The sequence below is a fragment of the Microtus oregoni genome, unplaced genomic scaffold (genome assembly GCF_018167655.1).
Source record: "Microtus oregoni isolate MIOR12 unplaced genomic scaffold, Mior012 000003F_ref0000135, whole genome shotgun sequence".
NCBI lineage: Eukaryota > Metazoa > Chordata > Mammalia > Rodentia > Cricetidae > Microtus > Microtus oregoni.
This window is the reverse complement of record NW_024543062.1, coordinates 58971132-58984508: the sequence shown is the minus strand read 5'-3', so window position 1 is coordinate 58984508 and position 13377 is coordinate 58971132. Positions and strand designations below refer to the sequence as shown.

At 47.8% G+C, this 13377-nt stretch overlaps 1 pseudogene; it reads left to right on the top strand.

Annotated features, from left to right (window-relative positions):
* The first annotated feature begins 1574 nt into the window (after positions 1 to 1574).
* Positions 1575 to 2777, top strand: LOC121446535 (annotated as a pseudogene).
* Positions 2778 to 13377: the final 10600 nt, after the last annotated feature.

The window sequence follows — 13377 nt, the reverse complement described above, 5'->3', positions numbered from 1 at the left end:
AAATTTAGAAACAAAAAGGTGGGTGTAGAGCTAGGAATGCGGCACAGTCAGCAGCGCGCTCACCCAGCGTGCACGAAGCCCTGAGTTCCAGTCCTGATATCACAAACACTGAGCGTGATGGCGCACGCCCGGAACCCCAGATCCTGGACGTAGAGGCAGGAGGATCAGGAGTTAAGGTCTTTCTCTGATAACATGTAGTGGTTCAAAGAAGACGGATGGGAGCACTTGAGAACCTGCCTCGAGAAAGTGGGAGGGGTGAGGGGAAACAAGACTAAACTCTGTACACGCACTGAAACTGCAACAGCTCAGATGTAAAGGTGATGTGGACAGTTTCTCTAAGTTCCCTTTTGAAGTACCAAGGAAATCACCTGGAGCAAGTTAGAGGGTTTGGTTGGAGGAGGTCGGGTCTGCAGCCAGTCTGGAAGATGAACCACCCTTAGAGGGTTTGGTTGGAGGAGGTCGGGTCTGCAGCCAGTCTGGAAGATGAACCACCCTTAGAGGGTTTGGTTGGAGGAGGTCGGGTCTGCAGCCAGTCTGGAAGATGAACCACCCTGAGAGGGTTTGGTTGGAGGAGGTCGGATCTGCAGCCACTCTGGAAGATGAACCACCCTTAGAGGGCTTGGTTGGAGGAGGTCGGGTCTGCAGCCAGTCTGGAAGATGAACCACCCTGAGAACCCAAAAGCAGGGCTCACAAACCCAGGGAAATACCTTTCCCAGGCTCCACCCACCCTCAGTTCCTCAGGCAGTTTACAGGCACTGCTTTGAAGGATGTGGTCAACCACCCCCTTCTCCAGCATAGAATGAGAAACAAGAGAACTTAGAGAGATAACTTTGTCCCCTATATTGGCTTTGGCCCCCATGCCCCCAAGCATTTCTGCCACCAAGGGAAGTCTCCATCCACATTGGGACTCCACCCCCATTCCCTCCACATCTGTGTACCACAACAGCAAAAGGCTTCCGTGCCATAGTTCAGATAAATATTTCATACAAAAAAGTAAATACCTATAAAACATGCAGGTGAGGAACCTCGGATACTTAATCCTCTCTTTACTCCTCTGCAAAATCGCAAAGGCTAGCCCCGCCTCCTCAGCTCTCAATCACCGTCTTCCTGATGGTAGAGGATGCCTCCATCAACAGAGCCTGAGAGCACCATGTCACCTTTCCAGTTTCTCGTAAAATAAAGTGGCCAGGTGTTCCCCACTTAGCCATGAGGCTGAAGAACAAGACATCTGAGAGGCTGGGGAGACAGCGCAGGTGACCAAGTGCCCATCAGGACCCGAGCTGGATCCCCAGAACCCATGTGAAAAATCCAGGCATGGGAGTATGTACTTGTAATCTTGTGCTAGACATAGCCTCACTGTGGTTTGGTGGCCAGCAAGCCTACCCACACTTGGTGAATTCCAGGCCAGTAAGAAACCCTGTCTCAAAAATAATGTTGACAGCCCTGCCCCGCACCGTCCAGCCCCTTCACTGAGTTCACCACTCCTAGCGGAAGTGCCACCAGTGTGTCTGATAAGCTGCCCTACAAAGTCACAGACATTGGACTGGCTGCCTGGGGACGAAAGGTCCTGGATGTAACTGAGAACGAGATGCCAGGTTTGATGCACATGCGGGAGATGTACTCGGTGTCCAAGCTACTGACAGGGTGCCCACAGGGTGCCCGAATTTCTGGCTGCCTGCACATGACTGTGGAGACTGCTGTCCTCATCGAGACTCTCGTGGTCCTGGGTACTGAGGTGCGGTGGTCTTTTCCACTCAGGACCGCGCAGCAGCTGCCATTGCCAAGGCTGGCATTTCAGTGTTTGCCTGGAAGGGTGAAACAGATGAAGAGTAACTGTGGTACACTGAGCAGACACTGCACTTCAAAGATGGCCCCCTCAACATGATTCTGAATGATGATGGTGAACTCATCAACCTCATCCACACCAAATACCTGCATCTTCTGTCAGGCGTCTGAGGCATCTCTGAGGAGACTACAACTGGGGTCCACACCCTCTACAAGACGATGGCCAATGGGATACTAAAGGTACCTGCCAGCAGTGTCAACGATTCTGTCACCAAGAGCAAGTTTGGCAACCTCTATGGCTGCCGGGAGTCCCTCATAGATGGCATCAAATGGGCCACAAATGTGATGATTTCGGGCAAGGTGGCAGTGGTAGCAGGCTATGGTGACATGGGCAAGGGCTGTGCCCAGGCCCTGAGGGGTTGGGGGGCCCAAGTCATCATCACTGAAATTGACCCCATCAATGCACTGCAAGCTGCCATGGAGGGTTATGAGGTGACCACCATGGATGAGGTCTGTGTTTGTCACCACCACGGGCTGTGTTGGCATCATCCTTGGCCAGCACTTTGAGCAGATGAAGGATGATGCCATTGTTTGTAACACTGGACACTTCCATGTGAAGTGGCTCAATGAGAACGCTGTGGAGAAGGTGAACATCAAGCCCCAGGTGGACCACTATTGGCTGAAGAATGGGCGCCGAAGCACCCTGCTGGCTGAAGGCCAACTGGTCAACCTGGGTTGTGCCATGGGCCATCCCAGCTTCCTGATGAGCAACTCCTTCACAAACCAGGTGATGGCACAGATTGAGCTGTGGACCCACCCAGATAAATACCCCATTGGGGTTCACTTCTCGCCTGAGAAGCTGGATGAGGCAGTGGCCGAAGCCCACCTGGGCAAGCTGAATGTAAAGCTGACCAAGCTGACTGAGAAGCAGGCCCAGTATTTGGGCATGCCCATTGATGGCCCCTTCAAGGCTGATCACTACTGCTACTGAGAACCAGGACTGCCCTTCACCTTCCAGCTGCCATTCTTATTCCAGGCCCTGCCTCTTTCCCAAGAGCACATGTCACCAATTCACAGTTATTTCACCAATGTTTGTCCCACTGGGGCTGGGTACTCTGTCTTTGGCCTCTGTTGTGTCCTTCATGCGGTTCCAGGTGTGACAAGGGGAACTGAGAGTCTCCAGTCAAGAGCCATCTGCGGGGGACATGAACCTTGGAAGCCCTGAGGGTGGATGTGGCTAGTGGTGGTCACGAGCCCACACACTTTACCATCCAGGGTCTCACTTGGTCTTTAGAGCTGTGTGCTTGGTTTCTCAGCCCGGGATCAGAGAAGGAGCTCTACAGAGAACGGGAACCACTGGAGCTGGAAGGTTCCTCAGAGCTTGGCTTACTTACCATTGGGCCGTCTCTTTAAATCTCAAAATACCGAGGTTGGTACTTTTGGTCCCCATTTCACAGGGGCTAGAATAGATTAAGAGATAATTAACCAAGAAGGGACAGGTGACAGCTAGAGATTAAAAGGGGCTGGAAAAAAACAAATAGGCTAAGGTCTGCCACTGTTTGGTTACTGATGGTGCCTATCACAAGCCTGGGTCACAAAGAGATTAATTTGGTTTATAGTGTTTAGAATGTTAACAAAGGAAGGTGGATTAAATAAAATTTCTGGTTCCTAAAAAAAAAAATAAGGTAGAGAGGGTAATGATACTTGAAGTTGCCTACACATGCAGACATTTATCTTCACATACACAAAACATGCACAGACACACACACACACACACACACACACAAAATTAACAACAGATGTGCAAATAATTCCCCGACAACAGCCAAAAAATTGTAGCTATATTTCTTGGTCTCCTAGCAACATGTATGTTAATATATTTATGCAGATGAAGATGCTGACTGGATAAAGAGGGAGAACAGATGTTTTCATTATTTTCCAGTTTGAGGATGAAATTATGAGATAAGATGAAAAGTCCTCAGAAAACAAATCTGATTGTTTCATAAGATGCATTTCTAGATGAACTGGAATCATTGCTCTCTCTTTTTCCAGCTTTTTGTCACCAACAGCTACACCTGTTGTGTAATTATGGCTGCATCATTGAATTCCCCAGAAAAAAATTGGAAATGAAAAATGCCTATAGCCAAACCTTACCCCTGGAAATAAGGCACAAACCATTTGGGGTAGAAAAATCGGTTATTTGACCTGTGCCTCGCTCATGGGGGTGTATATGTATGTGTAAGAGTGTGTTCATGTGTGTGCAAGTATGTGAGCCCATAGATATACATTGGAAGCCTGAGGTTGATATTAGGTGTCCTTCTATATCACTGTCCACCTTATTTCAAACAGCATTTCTCACTGAATTGGAAGCTTGCCTTTGTAATGTGGATGAGACTGGCTGGCCAGTGAGCCCTAGGGACCTTCCTGTCTCCTCCCTCTCAGCATTAGAGTTCCAGACACAAAAATAGACTCTGGAGACCAACACCCAGGTCCTCGTGCTTGTACAAGAAGCACATCCCCCACTGGGCCATCTATTTTGCCCCTGTGGCAATTTTTTGTCTGGTTGTATCACTCAGGAAGGTTTCCTATGACAGTGGGATTGAACCCAGTGCCTTGGACTTGCAAGGTAAGCACTCTACCACTAAGCTATGCCTGTGTGCTAATTACTCTGTCACAATTATTTGAGTATCTGATCTTGTTCCCCTAGTGTTGGTCAACGTCAGCTGTGATTCTGTAAGTGATCTGAGGCCCAGGATCTCAGGTGGGCTCGGTAGCGTGGAGTTAACTCTGATATATATGGAACCACTTAGAGAATAGTTAATGGCATTTCCTATGGACCCTTGGAGGAAGGCATAACTAGCCCCACTTTGTTTTATTATATTTTTATTATATTTATTTAGTGCTGTGAGTGTGCCTGTGTGTCACTGCTCAAGTGTGGAGATCCAAGGACAGCATGTAGGAGACAGTTCTTTCCTTCCACCACCTGGGTCCCTGGGACAGAACTCAGGTCATCAGGCTTGGCAGCAAGCACAGTTACTCACTAAGCCATCTCACACACACTCGCGCATGCTTGCAAACACACGTGCTTGTATATGTCTGTATGTGTCTATGTGTGTGTGTCTGTGTAGGTCAGAGGTGAACTTCGGGAATCCTTCTCAGGTGCCATCTTCCTTGTTGGTTGTGAAGCAGGTCTCTCCCTGGCCTGGAACTCACTTAGTGGGTAGGCTAGCTGACCAGTGAGCCCCTGCTAGCCTTATGTCTCTGCCTCCACAGCACTGATATTGCAGACACACACTGCCATGCCTAGCTTTCTCTCATGGCTTCTAAGGCTAGAACTCAGCCTCTTCTGCTTGCCCAGCAAGAGTTTTACCAACTGAGCCAACTTATACATGGTAGAACTGGGTGTCGGATGAACTGAGGAACTTGCCAGTGGGCACACATCACCGCCAAGTAAAAGAGTTACAGCTTGTGTTGCTGAAGCCAGGGCTCTGCATCTACCTCCCTCCCCCATCCCCTGGGCAATTCTTCCCTACACAATAATCACCCCCCCCCCCCCTGCTCATCTCCCTTTGCCCCAACACTCTATCTATGTCTACACTAGCTCATACCAGTGGGCCAGGCTCCTTTTTCTCATTTCTGATTCTCTGGTTCTGTTTAGGAAGTTGCATCTGCCTTGTGGTCCTAACACTCACATCTCCACATCACGCCCCCAACACACAGCCCACCACAAGTAGAACAGAACTCATTCTGCTGCAGGAAAATCCCTTCTTACAACCACTGTTATTGCAAAAGAGCAGCACCGATCATGGTGATTGTGAGAGCCCAGATCATTTGCTGGGCATTTCTCTGGCTGCTGCAGCCACAGTTTCTCTGCCAGGCTTTACTGATCCCTGTGGATCTGCTGGGACATTTCACACATTATGAAATATACACAGTAAGGTTTGCTAATAGCAGTCAAGGAGCAGAGACTGTCCCGAGGAAATAAAACCTGCTGTAAAATGAGATCTTAGAGTGACAGAAACCTCCCCTCCCCCACACAAGCCATCCAATAAGAACTAAGTGCCTCCCCCAGGAGTGCCCTCCTTGTGTGAAGGAACGTCTTTGCTTCCCATAAACCTGAAAAACAACTAGGAGCCACGGCTTGGCTCCTTGATGCAGTCTGTCTACAATATGCGTGGATTTTGTTTGTACTACTAGGGAGATGATGGGCAGTTTTCTGATTTTTTTTTCATTTGAGTGTATTTATTTAATGTTTTGAGATAAGGTCTCATGTAGCTCAGGGCGATCTTGAAATCTTTTGATGTGGCTGAGGGTTACCTTGAACTCCTGATTCTTTAGTGCCCACTCCCCAAGAGCTAGAATTACAGAATATACAACCACACCCAGCACCAGCCATGGTAGTTCACTCTATGTGTGGATGTGTGTCTCTCTGAGCCTGCGTGTGTGTATGTGTACACACATGCCATAGAGCACATACATCAGAATGTCAGTCCTCATTGTCTGCCTTGCTTGAGACAGGGTCTCCTCACTGTTGCCTGTGGGGAGTGAGGTGAGCAGGCTAGCAAGCTTCTGGGGATCCTCCTGCCTCTGCCTCCTATCTGTGGGAGAGCTGGAATGGCAGACACATGTCCTACAGTGTCCAGATTCACACATGTTCTAGGAATCTGAGCACATGTTCCTGTGCCTGTGTGACAAGAGATTTATCCACTGAGCCATCTTGCTGAGGAAGGCCTCATATGAAGACACGAGGCCTCTGAACACACGTGTAAAGGACTGGAGTACCAGTGCCTGTGTGTAAACTCTAGGACCCGGGCTTAGACCAGGGCTCATCCAGGTTGCCCTCCCAGTGCAGGATGGCACTGCCAGCCACTGACCCTGGCCAGAGGTTCCAGGATGCCTTTTCCTTGTCAGGTTTCTCATAGAACCCCAAACCACCCAAGTGAAAAACTCCACATTTATGCCAAAGACAAACAGAAGAGGGATTATTCCTTTTATCCAGGGCCTCACAGAAGGAGTCTTTTATTCGACGGAAACTCCCTGGCACACAGAAAATGGTTTGGAGGTTAAAGTTGTGCTTGTCGCTCTTTTTTTTTTTTTTTATTGTTTTAAATCCACTTCCTACACAAAGCAAGGATGCCCTAAAGCACTGGTCCACTTCCTACACAAAGCAAGGATGCCCTAAAGCACTGGTCCACTTCCTACACAAAGCAAGGATGCCCTAAAGCACTGGTCCACTTAGTCATCCCCAGACACACTTCCCTCAGTCCTCAAAGGAAGCTGTCCTGCTGAGACAGGAGCATGACCCTCTGGGATGGCTAGTGCTGAAAGGACTGCATTGCAGGGTGTAGGCGGCCTTGAGAGGCACCAGTATGGGCCACTTTATGTGCCTTGCTAGAGCCCTGTCAGAGCCACAGTGACCCCTCCTATTCGCCCCAGCCCTTGGGGCTCCACTCAGAGCTGTGCTTTTGTTTCATTGTTTTTTTATTAGCATTTATTGTTTTATAGTCAAGGAAAATACCCTCTTTGTAAGATTCAGAAAACACAAAGGAGAACAAAGAAGATGTTTGAGTTCCCCATACCGGTCTCACCCAGAGAAAGGCGCTTACTGGCAGCCGCTCCTGCCTGCTCCTTGCTAGGGAAGTTGCAGGGATTTAGGTTGTCAATCATTTTCGTGTTCAAAGCTTCTCTGGGTGCTAACGTTAAGTCTGCAAGGTGCTGGCTGCCCAAGTATAAGAACTTGAGTCTGCTCCCCAGCATTTACATTAAAAGCCACATGTAGTGGTGCGTGCTGAGGAGGAAGAGATAGGCAGATTCCTATGGTGTACTGGACAGACAGACAGACAGCCCAGCTAAATCCGAGAGTATCGGGTTAAAAGTGAGCAAACGGGCTGGAAAGACGGCTCAGTGGGTTAAGAGCAGTTGTTACTCTTGCAGGATTTGATTCCCACCACCCATGTGGCAGCTCACAACCATCTGTGACATCAGTCCTAGGGGATCTAAGACCCTCTTCTACCTTTCTTAAACACAAGGCACAAACATGGTGATGTGTGTACATGCAGGCAAAGCGCCCATACACATAAAATAATAAAATAAATCAACCGAAAAATACGCATTTAAAAAAAAGTGAGATATCCAGTCTCAAAAATCCAAGGTGACCAATGCCTAAGGAATGACAGCCAAGGTTGTCTGCTGGCCTACATACACACACCACACATACACCTGCACACACTCACAAACAATGTCCAATAATGATTACCTAGTCCACAAATGAACATTGCAGATTTTCTAGCAGCTCATGCAAATTTAGTGATATGATGAGATTTGAGACAGTGATGTCTGTGGAAGAAAACAAGTAAACCAGGGGAAAATACAATCATTTTTTGTAGTTGGCCTTCCCACCTAATTCCCTCCACAGCCCATACATTTTATATACTCATGAGATTGTAGGTGCATGTGTATTCATATACATGTAGGTACATGTGTGTTTGTGTGCACATAGGTAAATGTGCATCCATGTGAGCGCATATAGGTGCATGTGTGTGAGTGGGCCTATAGGTGTATGTGTGTTCATGTGCATGTAAGTACATATATGTGAGTAAGCATGTAGGTACGTATGTGTTCATGTCATGTAGGTAAATGTGTGTGCATGTGAGTGTGTGAGTGGATATGCAGGTACGTGTATTTTCACGTGCCTTATACATTATATTTTCACCTGGGAGTTCCCTTTCTCATCCCGTCTTCTCCCTCACCTTCTTTGCCAATCACCTGAGATGCCCAGGGCTTCCCATCCAAATCTCTGGGATCCTGGAAGCTACACCCACTAATCTGTAGCCACAGCTGCTACGGAACAGGCTCTCTCGCACCGAGAGCTATCTAGAGCCTCCTAGAGATCTCCACCTCAACAATCTGCAAACGGTTTCGAGGCCTGTACGCTGCTCCAACAATAGCCAGACCGGCTGCCAGCTGTACTGCATCAGCCTGCAGGTTAATTGGCTCACAGGACAGAGACAGAGGGCCAACTGCGCCCCATTACATCAAACTGCTTATGGCCAGGCTCTATTGTGCTCCCTAATCACTCACATATTCTTCTGAAGTTTCCAAGAGACACGAAAAGGATCCAGGCATAAGAAGAGGGACAGCTTCCCATTAGCCACCCATGTAGCGGGCTGCTTTTCTTCCTCGTCCTCTGCTCCCTTCCTCCCCGAGGCAGACATCGTCACTACCACTTCTGTGGCCTTGAAGGCATCCACAGATGAACCAACCCTTCTGTCTTTGAATCTGTTAGATCTGCATCCTTTAGTTTCTGGTTCCTATTTGTGCAAATATTGGCTCCTGGTTTCTGAAAAGATTTGGCTACAGCTTTTGTTTGTTTGCTTGCTTTTTTTATTTCGAGCACATTTAGAGTCTCTGAAGTCTCCTGAAATAATTCCCAGCCTGCTGATTCTAATGCACAGTTCATCATACTCTAACATTGACTGCCCAGGTGCAAATCTATATTCCCTTCAGACTTAAGAGCAAATTTCCCCTGAGAAATGCCTGCCCTGCTATTTTATTCCAGGTAATATTGATCTCCCCGCTCTCCTCCAAAGCCCCTTGCAGTGTGCCAATAATTTTGTTATAGAAACCTTTTATTAATGGACTCCCACAGCTTAATTTTGTTTAGGTAAGTTTTTTTTTTTTTAAAAAAAAGGCAGAATAAAAAGAGCAACAGTTGACAAAATGTTATATGCTCCAAAACTTGGGGCACCTGTGAAGTGGTTTGTGGGAGTTGGAGTGTCAGTGTGAGTAGGCAGGGCTGTTATAAACAAAACTTCTACCAGCTGCCCCAGCACTCTGAGTCATCTGGAACAAGAGGATGTCCCACTAAGCTGCAGGTTTTGATTATACCAGGAGCTGAGTGGCACCAAGCCCAGAAGTAACTGACACATCAAGACCTAAGCCAACCACACTCCTCTTAGCTGGCTGTCCCAGTGATGCTGAGATACCCAAACTGAGAAAGCCCAACATGCACCAGGAGAGACTGGGCTGACATGTCTGATGTGAGAAGGAATGTATTTTATCCCCAAATCAGCCGCTACACGGTGATTAACTCAGACCCAGAGAGGAGCTGGGTTTCCCAGGCTGACCAAGTCTCTGAGAGGCTGTTAGCAGTTCCTCAGAGCAAAGTTAATCAGAGTGAAAATCACGACAGGAAAGATCTTACCCACAATCCCAGTGACCTGACCGCAGGAGAGACTGCCACTGAAACTCCCTGAGAGGAGGTCAGAGGCTAGACCCAGAGCAAAGGCTTTGCAGACACCTCACACCTGCCCGAGTCCTGGGTTTTCCAGCCATGGTGGTAGGGCCTCTGTTGCCACAGACTCAGGTTACATCACACTCTAGAATGACTGTGGCTAGGCAGAAATGACTGCACACCAAGCAGAACCATCTTCAAGTCGACTCTTATTCTGACATTGTAGATCTAACCTGGCCAGTTCTAAGATTAAGTAGAGAACATAAGATGATTAAAGCCACTGAATGTCCTCCCTACACATCTACCCTGTTAGCCTGTGGTCATACCAGAATCCGAGGAACAGTTAATATCAAGGTTGTTAAAGACAAATCACTCATAAAGATGATTAGATATTTGGATAGGTGAGAAGATGGTTGCTTGGATGGATGAGATGAATGGATGATTGGTGGATGGTTGGCTAGGTGGGCAGATGGTTGAACAGGTAGATAGGTGGGTGGATGGATGGATTGTTGTGTAAAAGATGGGTGGGTGGGTGGGTAGGTGGGTGGGTGGATGGATGGATGGAGAATGGGTGGGTGGGTGGGTGGATAGATTAGCTAGGTGGGTAGGTGGATATATATGTATTGGTGGGTATTATAGATGAATGGTCAGTAAGGTAGATGAGGAGAGGTAAAGGGACAGATAGGTAGATGAAGGAATGAAAAATGGAAGACTGAAGAGGAATCAGACATAAATTCCAGAAAATGTAGAATAAGAAAATTAAAACACAGGGACTGGAGGTATTGCTTGTTAGTAACTGTTTGCCCTGACTTTATAAAAATCCCAGTACTGAAAACAGGGGGTGGGGCAGAGGACATACATTGTTAATAGAAGGATGGAAACAGGGGGGCAGAGCCGGAGCTGTGAGAGACCACTAGACAGAGCATGGTCTGAAAAGAGGAGGCCAAACAAAACTGCAGCTTTGGTGAGCAATGGCAGAGAGCAGAAAATCCTGGGAAAGGCAAAAGAACACTGCTTATCTTGGTAATTTTGGCAAAGTGTCTTTTATAGTCAGAACCCTTGAGGCAGGCGCAGCCTTCCATCATCAAAGGACATCGTTTCATGTGTCCATCTGTTCAAATGCTCCGACAATTCCTTCTCTTCACCAACACACAGAATGCGTGGAAAAGAAACCGGAAAGCTGCCTTCTGGTGCCCACGACAAGACTCAATGAGCTCGTCTTCCTCACGGGCTGTATAGGGTGGAAGCCTTTACCCCCAACACCTGGAAGATTTACAGTATCTGAACTTATAAATGGCCTTTGACTGCACTGGCACATAGGACTTGTCTTTTCCTGCCACTCCTTTGGTCTTTCACTGAAACCATTAGCGCTCTACTAAAGATCAGGAAAAGGAAATGTATTTCAAACCTCCTACCATTGTGCTGTTTGTTGACAGTGGAACACTTAGTAAAAAGGTTAAAGGGCTAGCTGCAATGGTGTCGGGGGTCAAGTATGGACTTCCTTTTCTGAGCTGGCACCATCAAGGAGCTGGGGATATAGCTCAGTTGACAGAGAACTTGTCTGGCATGTGCAGAGACCTGGATTCCATCCCCACTACTGCACGAAATAAGGCATAGTGATGTACTGTGTACTAAGGAATTGTAAACAGAAGGACCTTGTGTTCAGGATTGTCTTTGGTTACATAGCAAGTTTGAGCCAACCTGGACTACATAAGACCCTGAATTAGAAAACGAAAGAAGCCAAGAGCTATTGAGTATTTCCTGTCCTGAGACTAGGAAAGCCCTACGTATCCCCTGCTTTCAACAATCCCGTGTATAATAGGCTGGATTTGGATCACACCATTGAGCTAATGCCTTTCTCCAGCTGTTTCCAGTGTATTAAACCACTTTCCACATCATCTATATCAGTACCCTATGAGCTTGTGCTGGTTAGTCTTAAATATTAACTTGGAAAGAATGTTTCAATTGAGGAATTGTCTAGGCCAGATCAGCATGTCTGTGGGAATGTCTATAAAGATGGTAGATTGTCACTTGATACAGAAAGGCCTTACCTACTGTGGGCAGCACCATTCCCTAGTTTGGGGGTGTAGACAAGCTGGTAAGGGCTAGTTGAGTACTAAGCAAGTAGGCAAAATTGGGTACATTCATTTCTCTCCGCTCTTGACTGTGGATGGGATGGGATGTGGCTAGCTTCTGGAGTTCCTGCCAAGGTTTTCCTGAAATGACGGCCTGTAGCCTAGGGTTCCATCAGCCTCAGCTGATGATCAAAGAACTCTCGGAGTCTACAGAAGAAACTTTGGGACCCGCCTCCCTTTGTTCTAGAGACCACGAGACTAAAATGGTGACTGGCGGTGTTGAAACTAGACCCGTGTTTGCTGCTCTTCTACCATACCACACTGCAGTGTTAGGTGGGGGATCAATACGCCTTGCTGGAGGGCTTGTAGGTAGCCCCAGAAATGGCAGAAGCTCCAGTACCAAGTCAAAAAAGGTAGAAGCACTAAAAATCCAGAGTTACATTCAAAATGAAGAACTCAAACATCAGTTCAGCTATAGCTGCAGGATGCTATGATTCCCCCAATCATGTTCTGTGGGGAGGGAGGGAGGGAGGGAGGGAGGGAGGGAGGAGGGTAAACGTGGGTGTGCAGGTGGAAGTGTGCAAATATGAATGCATGTGTCTGTCCACGCATGTGAAAGCTAGAGGTCAAACCATGCATCCTCCAGAGCTATGCAGTTTGTTTCTTGAAAGATGGTCTCTCATGGGGACCAGGGCTCAGCAGTTAAGCTGGGCTGACTGGTCATCAGCCCCACTGACCCTCCCGTCTCTGCCTCCCAAGTGACAGGGTTACAAGTGCACACTGCTCCACACAGCTTTCTTACATGGGTTCTGTGGAGCAAACTCAACTCCTCAGAGTGGCAAGCACCTTCCCTACCGAGCTACCTCCCTAGCTTACCCACAAATCACCTTTCTAATAAACAGGTTCAGAACATATTTATGATTGGATTTTATTCCAGTAAATGGACCGTGGGGAAGGGTATTCTCAAAAGATCTGTTACCAGGATTCCATCCTCTGGAGATAAAGTCAAAGCACGCTGACCCTCAGCTCTAACAGTCTTGTGAGAGTCCCGCACACGGAAAGAGCACCTCTGCCCACAGCCAGGTCAGACAGCATTTAGTTCGCCTTTCCCATGCTGTTTTCTTGTCCCTGAGCGGCAAACATGACATTCGTGTTCCTCCCCAGCACAGTCCTTTCTGTTGAGGCCCCTCTGCTCTGCTTCGTCTCCTTGGCTGCCATTTATGGCCGAAGAAGGAAATGTGCCTGAGAGGGAGAGTCTCCGTCTTGGTGCTTTAGTCTTCCAA